This window comes from Saccostrea echinata, unplaced genomic scaffold, assembly GCF_033153115.1.
Source record: "Saccostrea echinata isolate AGI-Se365-2 ecotype Australia unplaced genomic scaffold, CSIRO_AGI_Sech_v1 ptg000054l, whole genome shotgun sequence".
Lineage (NCBI taxonomy): Eukaryota > Metazoa > Mollusca > Bivalvia > Ostreida > Ostreidae > Saccostrea > Saccostrea echinata.
The window spans coordinates 26,979,271-26,995,925 of record NW_026889803.1 but is presented as its reverse complement, the minus strand read 5'-3'; the positions used below and the strand labels follow the sequence as shown (position 1 = coordinate 26,995,925).

Genomic DNA, 16,655 nt, shown 5'->3' with positions numbered 1-16,655 from the left:
ATCATTCCAATACACAAAAAGGAAAGACTAATGATCCCGGAAACTACAGAGGTATCAGCATCACAGGTACTCTAGGAAAGCTATTCAAATCAATTCTAAACGAAAAATGATGGAACTTCAATGAAGATATTATCACTAACGCACAATTTGGATTTCAGGATGCATGGCTTCTCCACTACAGATGCAATGTTTGCGCTTCAAAATTTAATATCACAAAAGTTAAATAGCAGACAATGTTTTCACAGGCTGTTGTTTCGTATATGCGGCCATCCCTTCTTTTTCTGTGGAAAGAAAAAGAAGGGGGGTGAACCCATATACGAAACAGGTTTACATTGCTGTTTATGGAATATAGAAAACGTTTGATAAAATTAACAGAAAAAAAAATTATGGTCTAAACTGATAACTGGATCGCTCTACATTGGTGAACGTGTCTTTGTCAAGAATGCAAGTTATATATCCTAGGAGTTTCCTGTAAACACTGGGCTATTACAGGGGAAGCACTATCACCTATACTAATCAATATGTATGTCAACGACTTGAAAAATCATTTCATCAAACATAATTGTCCATCCGTAGAATAAACGGAACTGAATATGTTTGTCTTGATGCATCGTAATATTCACTTAAAACATTGCTGTGACGTCATGCCTTTGTTCTTGCAGTCTAAAAATTTACCTGTAGCCGTCCGATAATAATAATTAACAGTCCAATAATATATTATCGGACGGCAGTGATAACAAAATCGGACAGTAAAAAACAACAACTAGAGTGAAATCAAGGTTTAATTTGTCCAGAAACCAAAAATTAATTTAGGGAGAAAAATTCCGGGAAAGCGAACGTGAGGAAATTATGTTGTTAAAAATAGCAAATCCAAGAAGAAGCTGGAGTTTTAACCTTCCTCAAAACTAACACTTTCTAATCGGTTTTTGCAAAGCGTTTTCGATACAGCACCGTGAATAAGCCAATTTAAATCCATTTCTGATAAAGAACCAGTCTGCGAATCTCTTCATTTAACGAAATTTGTTCGTCAATGACCTCACTTTTGAAATCCAAGATTTTCATTATGTCATCCAATTGAAATTTTAGATAAAAATCCGCATTTTTACTTCAAATGCATTTTGAAGATATTATCCAACACTTTATCTGTATCAATCTCAAACGCACTTAATGAAAAAAATTATTCCGAATCATAAAAAAAATCCTTCATCACCTGACCACTGTCCATAGTTCCTGCTAAGCCAAACGACTGCCATTGAATGAATGAATGAAACAAAAGAGTTCACTCACTGATTTTACTGTCTAAAGAAAAAAAAACTTTCTCTTTTCTTTTGTCTACTTATTAGATGGTTTCAGGTAGAAAACTATTGATGCCTGAACTCCTATTGTGTAATTATCGGACTCCTCCAGGTAACTTTTGGACATTTAAATAGCAATGTTTTAAGTAAGATATACGCCTCATACAATTCTATATGTAAAATTATCAGACTGTTTTCGGCCCTAACGGGCCTCAAACAGTCTGATAATTTTACATATAGAACAGTATTCGGCATATATCCATTACTTACACGCTAAAGGAGCGACAGAATATATATATGCTTTACGCTTTACATGGATATGTTTCTTCTTGAAATTTGACTGTCAACACTGCAGAATCCAAAATTTTAGCATTCAGAAAAAGAGAGACGGAAGGTACAAATACATGGACTTACGACAAAGAAATCTTGTAGACTCTTTCAATTAATTTGGATTATGCTTGAATTTTAACAGTAATGCTACTCAATAGAAATGCCAGCAAGCACTATCTGCATGGTTTGAACCGTAATATACACAGGCACGTAGCAACAGGGGAGGGCAAGGGGGCCTGCCCCCCCCCCCCTTTTTTCCAAACATGAATTTTTACTACTGAAAATGTTCATTGAATGGATGGTTGCCCCCCCCCCTTTTGTTGCAGTATATAGTCAAATAAGGGTAATGTAGCAGTGCATGAATAAAATTTGGTACTGAAAGAAGTTGGACCCCCCCCCTCCCACCCCCACTACGAAATAGGATTTTCGAGTTTGGACAATTTTCCTTTTTTTTTTGCTTGTCAAGTTTTGTTCAGGTGAGTTGGAATATTTTTTCTCTGGCTGCCTCCCTTTTAAAAACGGTGCTATGTCGCTGATACAAAAGTTTGAATTCAACAGAGACGTGTCAACTCTGATAATCTGTTTATGTTGGAAGTGTTATTTCTTATAGAAATGTAAAATCTTATACGGTAGAAGTGAAATTTTGGGTTTTCATGAATCACTTGAAATTGAATGGTTACATTTATTCTTTTGTAAAAATATTCTTGGAGTTTGGAACAATGTTTGCAATTACAGGATTCTTATACAAAGAAAAATGAAAATGATGTAATTTTGGTGTAAACTATTAAAAACTAAAAATTGCATTTTGAAAAAAATCTTCTTACGATGTGATCTGATGCAGATCGAGAAAATTGGTCGGGTTCTAGCATAAACTGAGCACGTGATGTAATTTCACTTCATTCTTCAGTGTCCTAAATATTTGAATTTAAGAAAAAAAAAACATAAATTAGTATTATTATAAATCACCTAGTTCATTTAAATTACTACAGTTATTGGTTCACAACACATATCCACGCCGGTCGGTTTGGAGAAATATATTCATATGTTCTTATGTCAAATAATGCTAAATTGTCAGTTAAACCAAATATATTTGTATTAGTTTGATTTTCCACTCTACACGTTTATATTAGGATTTAATAGCATTGCTACAAATTGTTGAACAATTGTATTCTATTACATAATGATATGCATATTCATCTTTCTCTGTATAGAAAATGGAACTGTGGAACGTCTCATCAGGGGTGTCTGTCCCAGTTTTAGACTTCTTCAGAATAAAATTATTACAATGTGGGTACATACCTCTAATTATTTTTAGAATCGGTAGGAGAAGAAAGTAGTGCAGAAAAAATTACAAGTTTTTTAATTTGCAGACCTGAGTAAAAAAAAACTGTGATAAGGTATTAAACTGAGCCTCATACTTGTTGATAAGGAGTATGTTCCCTTGCAAAAAAGCTTGGCAGATGTAATTTATCAAGAAGATCAGCAGAATTATTTTATGTATTATAACACCAGTGAGAAGTCTTGAAATCCCCTACTTTCACTTTCATTTTCAGAGGTTAACGCAGACAGACGCATTTTGCCGGAAAACGAATCTGACATGCCACCTCGAGATTTTAACCAAGGAAAGACAACTTGATGTGCTTTGATTTGAGGGGTCACTCAATGCTGAACGAAAATTAGGGACATTGCTATGTGAAGAAATGTTAACATTGCCGCCTATGGGAAAACAATTAGTGGGCTGTACCCAATATGTGAAGCCTATTGGTAAGTGAAAATTCTCATAGATCTTTACTTTGTTTTGAACTCGGTGTTTACTATCATTTCCAATTGTTTAAATTTATGAAAGAAGCAAATTTTAATTTGTTTATACATATTTTGAAACAAATCGATTTGTTAATACCCCCCCCCCCTTTTTAGGAACAGACAGCTTATGCGCATATATGCATATCTCCCATTGTGTACACATGTAGCATGTAAATTAAATGTATCGATTCTATACAATTTATTAATTTTGAGCCATTAATAGATATTTAGAAAAGGAACAATTATTTTAGAAGTACATCCACCACTATTGTTTATCATCAATACACAAAAGTTCAGAAATGAGGTCGGAATCAGTATTCAGTGAAGTTCAAGGTCAAAGTGAAAGTAGAATGGCAGTAAGTTATCAACACTGCTTAGTGCAGCTATGCTACCTAATGCAGAGTCTTGCAGTACAGAACAGAACAGAACATTTATTTTCTAATTTAGAGCCCATAACAGACAAGTATGAAATTATTACAATAATAAAGAAAAGATATGCCAATGGATAGTATAACAACTTGTAAATGACATTACTCATTTCAACAATAATATTGTACTATTTCAGTTAAAGGGAATACTATATATAAAACTGTATGACTACTACAACATGTTATCATTTATGAATTTGCCCACAGAATTAAGAGTTTCTTTGTCTTCAGTATTGAGTAACCAAAAAAGTTTTTGTTCATCATCTAATGCCGAGAAATTGGGAAATTTACTTTTAATTGATTGAAAAATTTCTTTTCTTTGATGATCATATTTTTTTACATGTTATGAGAAAATGAGTTTCATCATCTACACTGTTAGAGTTACATCTATTGCATAATCGATCTTCACGAGGGATGTTGGTAAATCTTCCCACTTCAATTTGCAATCTGTGACAAGAAATTCTTAATTTACATAGAGATTTTCTGTGATGAAAATTTTTAACTACTGATAAATAATTCTCATAACCCCAATTTTGTTTGAGTTTTACATATGTGCTTAATTTACCATCAGTATAACTTTGTTGACTTGTATACCAATTTTTTATATAATAATCTAATATGGTTTTATGACAGAGTGACTTAAATTTATGCTTCCCATAACAAATTACTTCATCTTTGATATTCAGTATATTTCTTAATTTCTGTACAAATGCGAACCATGAGTTCTTTCCATGTACATAAAGATTTTTACTACATTCATATGCATCTTTAAGTAAAGGAAATTCTGTGGACAAATTTTCAAATCTATACCAACTTTTGATTAACAATTTGACAATATCATAATGCAGGGGGAACCTTCCCAATTCAGACAATACTGCAAAATTTGTACTTTTCTTATGAACACCAAGAATATATTTACAGAATTTAAGGTGTATTCTTTCACAAAGTAGATTTCTGAAACAGTCTTCAACTTCTAACTTTTGGCATTTTAGGAATCTTTTAGTATTGATATTACTTGCACCCCACACCTCTGCATTATACAAAAGAATTGGTTTAATAGTAGAGTCAAATACATGTATACTCGTTTTAATCCCAGGATTCAAATTAATAAAATCATTTCTCAGTTTATAATATGCTTTTAACGCCTTTTTATAAAGCTCTGATCTTGCTACATGAAAACTTCCAGATGCAGTTAGGTGAACTCCAAGATATTTGTACCTAGATACACAGTCTATCCTATTATTTTGAAACATTAGTTTTTGCGTGAAATTACGACCAGCTTTATTAAAGATCATGACTTTAGTTTTTTGAATGTTTACCTTTAAACACCAATCAGAGCAATACTTTTCAAGTTTAGAAAGTCTTGCTTGTATACCTTGAGCTGATGCTGATAAAATAACAATGTCATCTGCATACATTAAACAGTTAACAGTTTTTGTCTGAAGTGATACTTCATCAATACATGAATCTAAATATGATGGAAAATCATTTATAAATATTTTAAATAAAGAAGGGCTCAAGTTATCCCCTTGACGGACACCTATAGCTATTGGAAATGGATCCGAGAAGAACCTTCCAATTTTCACACATGCCTGACTATTCTTATATATATTACTTATAATATTATAAAATTTAGATCCAACATTCATGTGAAGTAATTTGAGCTTTAATCCTGTGTGGATAACACTGTCAAAAGCTTTATGAAAGTCAATAAAACAAGCATATAGTCTTCCTTCTTTTAAGCTACAGTATTTATCAATTAAACATCTTAGCACAAATAGATGATCAGATGTTCTTGCATCTTTGGTAAAACCCATTTGAGATTGGTGAATTAGATTATGTTCTTTAAGAAATTTATCTAATCTAGAGTTCAGAATGCTGTTGAATAACTTGCCAAGTGTGCTGGTAATTGTAATACCCCTATAATTTGCAGGGTTGTTTGGATCCTCAGACTTAAAAATTGGACTTATGTACCCGTTACTCCAAGTTTGAGGATAAATACCATATGTGAAACAACTATTAAAGAGCTTATGTATACAGGAGAGTAAATAGGACTGACTATGTTTTAACATTTCATTAGATATCAAATCAAGCCCCTTGGCTTTTCCATATTTTAAATTTGCTATTGCATCTACAATTTCCTTATGTGAAATCTTGAAATCCAGTTCATTAAAGGATGGATTTTCCTCCATGTCAGCCAAAATTGAATCTAGCTCTTGTATCCTTGATTTAAAAGAGTTATCACAAACAGAATGAAGGTTGCGAAAATGATTTACCCACGTTTCAGAATCTATGTTTGCAGCAGAATTGTCTTTATTATTATCTTTTAGGTCATTAATTAATTTCCAATATTGTTTTGGTTGTTTATTTTGAAGTGCATCAAGTTGATTTAGAATGGAGTTTTGGAAATTTTTACGCTTAAATTTTCTTAATTTATTGTACTCTCTAAGAAGTCTGTAGTAATGATTCTTAACAACTGGATCCTTTGGAAATATGCTATAAATTCTTCCATGCGCAATCAATCTACGGCGCATTGTTTGCAAGTCTGAATCAAACCATTTTTTATTTTTATGCTTTTTAATATTCTTACTTTTATGACCTGGCTTATTTAATGACATGTTAGCAGCAGTTATGATAATGTCATTGAATTCTTCTGCCTTTTTCTCGATATCAGTAGAAGTAGATTCTGTAATAAAAGAATCTAAAAAAGACTTGATTTTTTCTTGTATCCTATCTGAACTTAGAGCCATCTGAAATTTAATAGGGGAATCTTCATTCCATTTAAAATTTTGAGGGGCGGGATGCAAGGTTCTGGCATTAGTAGCATTTGAATTAATTTCCTTAAATTTTGCTAAAACTTCCCATGATATTTTACAGTGACAATCAGAAAGAGTTGGGATAAAATTTGATACCCTAAAATATAGAATTTGTTTAACTAAGTGTTCACTTGCAACAAGGTAGTCAACTGTGCTTTGACCATGTGTGTTAAAACATGTGTAATCACCAAAAATATCCCCCATACATCTACCATTAATAATTCTCAACTGATTACTAATACAAAAATCAATCAATTCTTTACCTCTTTCATTTAAAATGACATCACGATTACTACGTTTACAAAAATTATCATCAATCTTATATGTTTTACAAAGAGGAAGGTACCTTACATCATCATGTTCTATAAAATCATCTGATGAAGCAGTGCGTGCATTCATATCCCCACAAATCATAATTTCCCCCTTATACTTAAACTTATTAACATCTTTCTCAATAATTTCAATAACATCATAATTTAACTTTTGAAAGTAAGTTGAATTCGAAGGTGGAATGTAACATGCACAAAGATAAATATCATTTTGAAGATTAAAAAACCTTTTTTCTATCTTAATCCACTGAAAATCTTTCTGGGTACCTGGTAATAACTTAATATGTTCCTTAATACAATTTTTACGAAAAATGCCAATTCCCCCATAAAATCTTCCATTTGCAGACATGTCCCTACATACAGGGAAGTATGTAAAACCATCAATAAAAAGATTGGTATTATACCCAACATGTGTTTCACTTAATATAATAATATCATAGTTTTTCACCTCCTTCAAAAATAATTTGTCATTTAGTTTATTCTCACCCTGTGTAAAAATTCCTCCAACATTCCAATAACAAATTTTTATGCTATTTTTATACATATACTTGTCCATTTTGGACCCTTAACTGTATTCTACTGTGATAAAATTTATACAAATAAAGAAAATTAACTAAGTTATAATTTTAAGGTTCACCAGTTTCAGATCTACAGAACAACTTGAATTACAATTAACCACCCTTGTGTTGATGGCCCTTTCCATGCTCAACGAAAATAGTTCGGACTTTTTCTAAGTTGGCGGTTATAATTATCGTTCCGGTACTGATGATTCCAGCTTAAACTGCTCCTATAGTAATTGTTACGGTTATTCGCCTGGAAATACTTTTCCTGGTTGTTGTAGTTCGACCTATTTCGATACTTATTTGTATATCCCTTGGAGTTGTTGCCGATTTTTAATACGGTGTGCATTGCTCTCTTCATGTTGGACGCTAATATGGATGTTCCCTTCGGAGACAAGTGAAATTTGTCATTGGGATTCAGTAGTTCGATTGTAGGTAGATGTCCATGCCACATGTTTTCGTTGTCAGAAATATAAACTCCAGGATACTCCATGTAGTCTCTCTTTATTATCCCATCCAGGATCTCACAGTTTACCTTGTGCAAGGAGTTGTCTTCTCTTGGTGTGGTTAGAGATATGATGGTGTGAACGTCCTTCCACTTCTGTTTAATAACCTCAACCACCCCTTGTAGTTTCTCGGCACATTTTTCAGGACTAATATTTCTAACATCATTTGTTAGAGAATGAAGAACTACTACATCAGGTATGCACGAAGAGTTAATGATAACATTCTTTGTTTCATCCAGAGTAAAAGCTGTTACTTTAGTAACGTTTACGTCTGATGTAAGTTTATCCTCTTTTATGCCATTCACGTTAGAAGTACCTATTAACAGGGCCATTGGTTTTTTATTCTTCCCAGCACTGACTACCAGGTCTGTCATCTCTTTTGCCCTGCTGGTTTCAGTGTCCTTTCCACCACTCATGAACATGCTAGAGAGCTGAGATTTAAGGGACAAAATTTCATTGAACTGGTTATCAACATTTTTTCTCAGTGATTTATTTTCATCCATGAGTTGATCATTTTCCTCATTTTTTGTGTTAAGTTTTTCAGACAAGTGTTCATTTTCATGTTTCAAATTCTTGACTTCTCTTCTCAATGTCTCATCCATGGTGTTGTTTCTTGCTTTTTCTGCTTTCAGCAGGGATTCCAATCTCGCATTTTCTACTGTTAAGTTGTATTTATCTGTGCGTGTCTGATATAATTGTTTTTCAATATCAGCTATATGAGACTGAAGTTTATCTGAGTTTGTGTCATTGGTCTGCTTATCCTTCAAAGATTTCATTGTATTGAACTGGGTCTGCAAATTGTTTACAGTTCTGGTCACTTTCTGTAATGAATCAGACAGACTTTTCTCCACCCTCGATACTAGTGTTGTTTGTGTTTCAGTCAACTTGGACAACGATTCAACAAAAATTTCCTGTAATTTTTCGAAATCCTTGTATGTAACTTGGGGAGTTTCAGTATTATCTGAGGATGACAAACCTGTTTCTTCCATTTGGTCCTTTGACATAGCTTCGTTTGTTGTTTTTAATATTAGGTTTCATCATCAGTGTCCTCAAACACATTGTCAGCTACCTCATTGTGAACAGCTCTAGTAGATCTTTCATAGTCGCAAATAGCATTGACCAGGGAAAGAAGCATTGGGAAATCATTGCATGCAAAGATCTCGTGTTGTAACCCTTGTGCTTGGATTACTCCTGTGTTAACAAACAAAGTAACTTTGTACAGTAAATGTGGTTCTTTCAACAATCCAATGCAGATTGATTTGTTACCTTCGTCAAGCCATTCATTTGGTTCGTCATACCAGTCTACTAAGTATGATCCTTCCATCTTTCCATAATGTTCATAATACAATACACCCAGAGCTCTTATCCATGCTTCCAATCTCTCCCTCGTAATCCGAAACGCCACCATGTGCGCTGACGGTTCATATAACGAAGTGTCTATCTTTTCATATTCAAGTTTCTTTGCTTTAGGTCCTGATGGATTTTTAAAATTGTCAGGTAAGCACTGTTGTGGGTATTCCTTGTATATACTTCTCACAGACAAGTCCACCTCATCTAGATTAACTTTAAAAGGTAAACTTCTCACCCCCGCCATTTTGATTTTGGCGCCATCTCTGTCCTCGATATCGTTAATGTTTATAGATTTAACACTTTCACCCATATTGAACTTCAATCTACTGTATGTAAATTTGTACGCAAGGTAGAATCTCTGTATTATTAAATACCTTTATACCAATCTACATTCATTCCACAGAAAGGGACAAACAACGCTGGCTAGTTTTTCACCAACCATGCATCCATAACCGGAACCATTAAGTGTAGTATGTAGGTGATATGCATTTGTCATTTTATGAAAGAGGTAAAGAAAAAAAGAGGTTTCCATGCTTTATTACAATATTTGTAAATGAAAACTTTTATTTTCATGGAATAGAATTACATGAACGAGGACATACATGTGCATTTTTTCAAAGAAGTCGGTCAGGCTACAGTTGTGTAGAAGTTAAGCAGTGTGTGTGTGAACATGCACACTAACATTTTTTTTTATATTTTATTAACTGGATTACATGTATTTGTCTAATGTATAATTATTGTCAGTTACATGCTTTTTACCTGTATTATTAATTTACATGTAATTTAACAATGCTGAGACTAATCAGTGCAAATTCATAATTTTCAATTGATATCAACCAATTAAGGGCATCAGGGAATGTTGTAGGATTGTGTGTGTTTGATGTCTGTCTGTGAATGTTTTAGGTGCTTTTTGATGCTGATTAATTATTGCACCATTTTTTAAATTGATTTTTTTTTAGGTTCATGGTGATACAGGTTAACTTTGAGGTTCATGCAGATGGTGTTTAAAACTATCAGTCAGGAAAAACAAACTCATTTGAACACAGCTTGAGTCTTCATATATAAAATGATGGCAGTACTTTTAATATGTAAGTTGAATTTTCTAAAGCTTCTTTGTGTGTATGTGTGTGTGTGTGCGGGAGGAGGGGGGGGGGGGTGTTAAAGCTTAGTAAATGTAGATTTTAAATGAATATTTGAGCAATGAAAGTGAACATCAAACTAATCTGTACATGTATGCTATATATTTTACAGCTAATATGTTTTAAAGAGAATTTCAAAATAGTTACATTCATAGTGTTGTGTATGATAAAATATTAAGATTAAAAAATATAAGAGTTGAAATTTCTTTAATATTTGTCAGTCAGAATGAGCGACTTGTAAGGAAATTCAAAACTTTCAAAGTTCTCTTTCATTTTCCTACAAATTACAAAATGGTTACCATGGAAACAAAACATTTTCTGTAGACTATTTATTTGATCTGCTCATGCAAGTATTTTTGTTATTTTATAGTTATAATGAATATTTTAGTTCTAATTTCAACTTTAATTAAAAGTATGGGAAAAGTAACACTACATGTGTAATAAGCAATCCATTATTATGATGTCATTATGGCGTCATAGATGAGTGACCTTGCATTGGCGTAAAAATTGCTTTGAAACAGATGAATGTTTACAAGAATATAAGGGCTTATAACTTCTTTATTCCTATACCAATTTTCCTGAATGATGCATCAATGGACAGGAAATAATCAGTACTTTCTATTTTTACTACTTTCGGGGTATTTGTAAACTTAATTTTTTTGTCAATCATGGAGAAACAATGAATTCAAGGGTGAGGGATATAAAATTTTGTGCAAAAATGCATTGATTTTTTAAAATAAGAGAAATGGACCCGTATGAGTGCTTGATTATGATTTTGCTTGATGTATTTAAAATTATGAAAGAGAATTAAAATGGTATAAGTACATTAATAGGCTAACCGATGACTTAAAATTTGGGTGCAGTTGTGGCTAGATGGAAGCATTTTAAAAGAATTTTGCATATAGAACTGTGCATGCTGTAAAATCTTTATTAATGACTGAATTTTCCTGAAGTTTGGCATAATGTCACTACATAGTTTGTAGTATGACTTATGATGTTAAATGTTGTAAAATCCAGAAAATTCTTTTCATATTGGGTACATACCTCTAATTATTTTTAGAATCGGTAGGAGAAGAAAGTAGTGCAGAAAAAATTACAAGTTTTTTAATTTGCAGACCTGAGTAAAAAAAACTGTGATAAGGTATTAAACTGAGCCTCATACTTGATGATAAGGAGTATGTTCCCTTGCAAAAAAGCTTGGCAGATGTAATTTATCAAGAAGATCAGCAGAATTATTTTATGTATTATAACACCAGTGAGAAGTCTTGAAATCCCCTACTTTCACTTTCATTTTCAGAGGTTAACGCAGACAGACGCATTTTGCCGGAAAACGAATCTGACATGCCACCTCGAGATTTTAACCAAGGAAAGACAACTTGATGTGCTTTGATTTGAGGGGTCACTCAATGCTGAACGAAAATTAGGGACATTGCTATGTGAAGAAATGTTAACATTGCCGCCTATGGGAAAACAATTAGTGGGCTGTACCCAATATGTGAAGCCTATTGGTAAGTGAAAATTCTCATAGATCTTTACTTTGTTTTGAACTCGGTGTTTACTATCATTTCCAATTGTTTAAATTTATGAAAGAAGCAAATTTTAATTTGTTTATACATATTTTGAAACAAATCGATTTGTTAATACCCCCCCCCCCCTTTTTAGGAACAGACAGCTTATGCGCATATATGCATATCTCCCATTGTGTACACATGTAGCATGTAAATTAAATGTATCGATTCTATACAATTTATTAATTTTGAGCCATTAATAGATATTTAGAAAAGGAACAATTATTTTAGAAGTACATCCACCACTATTGTTTATCATCAATACACAAAAGTTCAGAAATGAGGTCGGAATCAGTATTCAGTGAAGTTCAAGGTCAAAGTGAAAGTAGAATGGCAGTAAGTTATCAACACTGCTTAGTGCAGCTATGCTACCTAATGCAGAGTCTTGCAGTATGTAGGTGATATGCATTTGTCATTTTATGAAAGAGGTAAAGAAAAAAAGAGGTTTCCATGCTTTATTACAATATTTGTAAATGAAAACTTTTATTTTCATGGAATAGAATTACATGAACGAGGACATACATGTGCATTTTTTCAAAGAAGTCGGTCAGGCTACAGTTGTGTAGAAGTTAAGCAGTGTGTGTGTGAACATGCACACTAACATTTTTTTTTATATTTTATTAACTGGATTACATGTATTTGTCTAATGTATAATTATTGTCAGTTACATGCTTTTTACCTGTATTATTAATTTACATGTAATTTAACAATGCTGAGACTAATCAGTGCAAATTCATAATTTTCAATTGATATCAACCAATTAAGGGCATCAGGGAATGTTGTAGGATTGTGTGTGTTTGATGTCTGTCTGTGAATGTTTTAGGTGCTTTTTGATGCTGATTAATTATTGCACCATTTTTTAAATTGATTTTTTTTTAGGTTCATGGTGATACAGGTTAACTTTGAGGTTCATGCAGATGGTGTTTAAAACTATCAGTCAGGAAAAACAAACTCATTTGAACACAGCTTGAGTCTTCATATATAAAATGATGGCAGTACTTTTAATATGTAAGTTGAATTTTCTAAAGCTTCTTTGTGTGTATGTGTGTGTGTGTGCGGGAGGAGGGGGGGGGGTGTTAAAGCTTAGTAAATGTAGATTTTAAATGAATATTTGAGCAATGAAAGTGAACATCAAACTAATCTGTACATGTATGCTATATATTTTACAGCTAATATGTTTTAAAGAGAATTTCAAAATAGTTACATTCATAGTGTTGTGTATGATAAAATATTAAGATTAAAAAATATAAGAGTTGAAATTTCTTTAATATTTGTCAGTCAGAATGAGCGACTTGTAAGGAAATTCAAAACTTTCAAAGTTCTCTTTCATTTTCCTACAAATTACAAAATGGTTACCATGGAAACAAAACATTTTCTGTAGACTATTTATTTGATCTGCTCATGCAAGTATTTTTGTTATTTTATAGTTATAATGAATATTTTAGTTCTAATTTCAACTTTAATTAAAAGTATGGGAAAAGTAACACTACATGTGTAATAAGCAATCCATTATTATGATGTCATTATGGCGTCATAGATGAGTGACCTTGCATTGGCGTAAAAATTGCTTTGAAACAGATGAATGTTTACAAGAATATAAGGGCTTATAACTTCTTTATTCCTATACCAATTTTCCTGAATGATGCATCAATGGACAGGAAATAATCAGTACTTTCTATTTTTACTACTTTCGGGGTATTTGTAAACTTAATTTTTTTGTCAATCATGGAGAAACAATGAATTCAAGGGTGAGGGATATAAAATTTTGTGCAAAAATGCATTGATTTTTTAAAATAAGAGAAATGGACCCGTATGAGTGCTTGATTATGATTTTGCTTGATGTATTTAAAATTATGAAAGAGAATTAAAATGGTATAAGTACATTAATAGGCTAACCGATGACTTAAAATTTGGGTGCAGTTGTGGCTAGATGGAAGCATTTTAAAAGAATTTTGCATATAGAACTGTGCATGCTGTAAAATCTTTATTAATGACTGAATTTTCCTGAAGTTTGGCATAATGTCACTACATAGTTTGTAGTATGACTTATGATGTTAAATGTTGTAAAATCCAGAAAATTCTTTTCATATTGGGTACATACCTCTAATTATTTTTAGAATCGGTAGGAGAAGAAAGTAGTGCAGAAAAAATTACAAGTTTTTTAATTTGCAGACCTGAGTAAAAAAAACTGTGATAAGGTATTAAACTGAGCCTCATACTTGTTGATAAGGAGTATGTTCCCTTGCAAAAAAGCTTGGCAGATGTAATTTATCAAGAAGATCAGCAGAATTATTTTATGTATTATAACACCAGTGAGAAGTCTTGAAATCCCCTACTTTCACTTTCATTTTCAGAGGTTAACGCAGACAGACGCATTTTGCCGGAAAACGAATCTGACATGCCACCTCGAGATTTTAACCAAGGAAAGACAACTTGATGTGCTTTGATTTGAGGGGTCACTCAATGCTGAACGAAAATTAGGGACATTGCTATGTGAAGAAATGTTAACATTGCCGCCTATGGGAAAACAATTAGTGGGCTGTACCCATGTGTCTTGTATAATCATATTAATCTTCTATACTGATGGTCTGTATTGCCTAAGGTTGCATTGACTGAATAAAGTAAAACCAATTATTTTGATACTTGTGCGTGCAATTCCCCACCTTTCATTTTTCAACTTTGTTAATAGTTTTAGTATCTGTGAAATCGTTCTTATATTCAAGTGCAAATTATTTAGGCAATGTTTCCTTTGTAGATCACATGTTTGCAGTTCGATCCTGAGCTTTTGAGCAGATTTTGGTCTGGACCTTTATTTCTAAAATTCTGCATCATTTTAAGTTCTAACATTAAATCTGGATTCTACAATGAAAATTAAACTATATCCAATGAAAAAACGCGATTAAATTCCATTCAAATAGGATCAAGCCAGGAACTAAATTTTGTGGTGGAAGTTTTTTTTTAGAAATATATACAGCACTGTTAAGTTTAGATTCCTATTTTTCCATGCTGGTTGCAAACAGCTGTTTTTGTTTGTTTGTTTGTTGTTTTTTTTTTTTACAGTGAAATGTTTTATGCTGGTTCTGAAATATCTATTAAAATTATTTCTTATGAATTCTTTCATCATATTGTGACAAGTATAGAAAATATATTCTGAAAGTCCAGGAAAAAATTGAGCCAATTTTAACATAAAATTAATTCTAATAATATCTAAAAATTTACATCATAGACCCCCACTTTTGTTTTTCTTTTCTGAATATATATAAGATAACTTTGATCAATCTGCTTAAATTCAGCAAAAGTTTAAGACTTTAAAATAATTTTCTTGCTTGTTAAATTTTTAATGCCAGAAAAATCACATATTGTGAGTGCAGAAAGGTCAGATAATTGATTATACGAAGCAATTTGAAACTTTTTCTTGGTCACAATTTTAACGTGTCTTTTTTTAATAGACCAATAGTTTATTTTGTTCCATGATTTATTTGGATAAAAACGTTGGAGAGAAAACGTCGAAGATGTGATTTTTGATTAAGACAAAAGTCATATTAAATGTACTGTAGCACCAAAAGAAGCATATTGACCTCCATTTTTCGATTTGATTTTTAATTAAACTATGTTTGTAGAAACTAAAAATATACTTGAAAAAAGGTTTAAGACTTTAAATATCAGGATCCAACGAGATGTACTTTAAATCTGATTGTTTCACAAATGTTCTGAAAATGTAAAATAGAGAATAAAACACATAAGGAAGAATGCTCCGATTAGGATTCCAAAGTTAACATTTATCTTCATATTCATAAAGATAGTGATATCTAAAACATAACAATTTTATTAAAAGAAAAAAAGTCAAATGCTTTTTAAAGGTGTTTTCTTGGGGATTATTTTTTGTGCGGGATTTCAAGCAAGAAATACATACAGATTTGCTTATTTTAATTTTTTTTAATTGGCTTTTAAACATCTCCTGAAAAGAAGTAATCACACAACTATTTTTTCAGACATCAGACAAATAGTAGAGATTTAACTCTAGTTTATCGAATTTGAAAATAAACCAATGGATGTTTTATCAAAATACACAAGGCTTAAATTCACAAAAATTCTGGAAAAATAATTTCATTTTTTTTTTTCATTAAAATTTATTTATTACCTCCACAACTTGATAAAGTGGAATGTGACCCCATGTTTTTGTTCTAGATATACAAAATAGAAGATGTAGCAATAATATTCATGCCGAATTTTTTAAAATGACTTAACTTCTTCACTAAATTTTAGAAACATAAACTTAAATTTTCTTATTTTTAAGTGCAAAAATGTCATGACTCATATTTTAGACATCAAAAGTGATTTTTTTTAAACAAAACTATTAATAGTATCCTTGGATATTCATTTACATAAAACGTATTGTCATGTTTATAATATTTTCTTTGAAACAGCAGTAGCTTAAATCAATATTTCATACTTTTCCAAGTACAAATAGGTCAAGTTCAAATATCTTTCACTAAGAGATAACGCATGTGTCACCGATATTTCTCTATAG

General features: G+C 31.9%; 1 long non-coding RNA gene across 1 annotated transcript; it reads left to right on the top strand.

Annotated features, from left to right (window-relative positions):
• Positions 1-10,373: 10,373 nt before the first annotated feature.
• On the top strand, positions 10,374-14,653 carry LOC133171647 (uncharacterized). The gene is made up of 3 exons (XR_009718834.1): positions 10,374-10,505; positions 13,004-13,132; positions 14,479-14,653. It is a non-coding gene; the product is annotated as an uncharacterized LOC133171647 (long non-coding RNA).
• Positions 14,654-16,655: the final 2,002 nt, after the last annotated feature.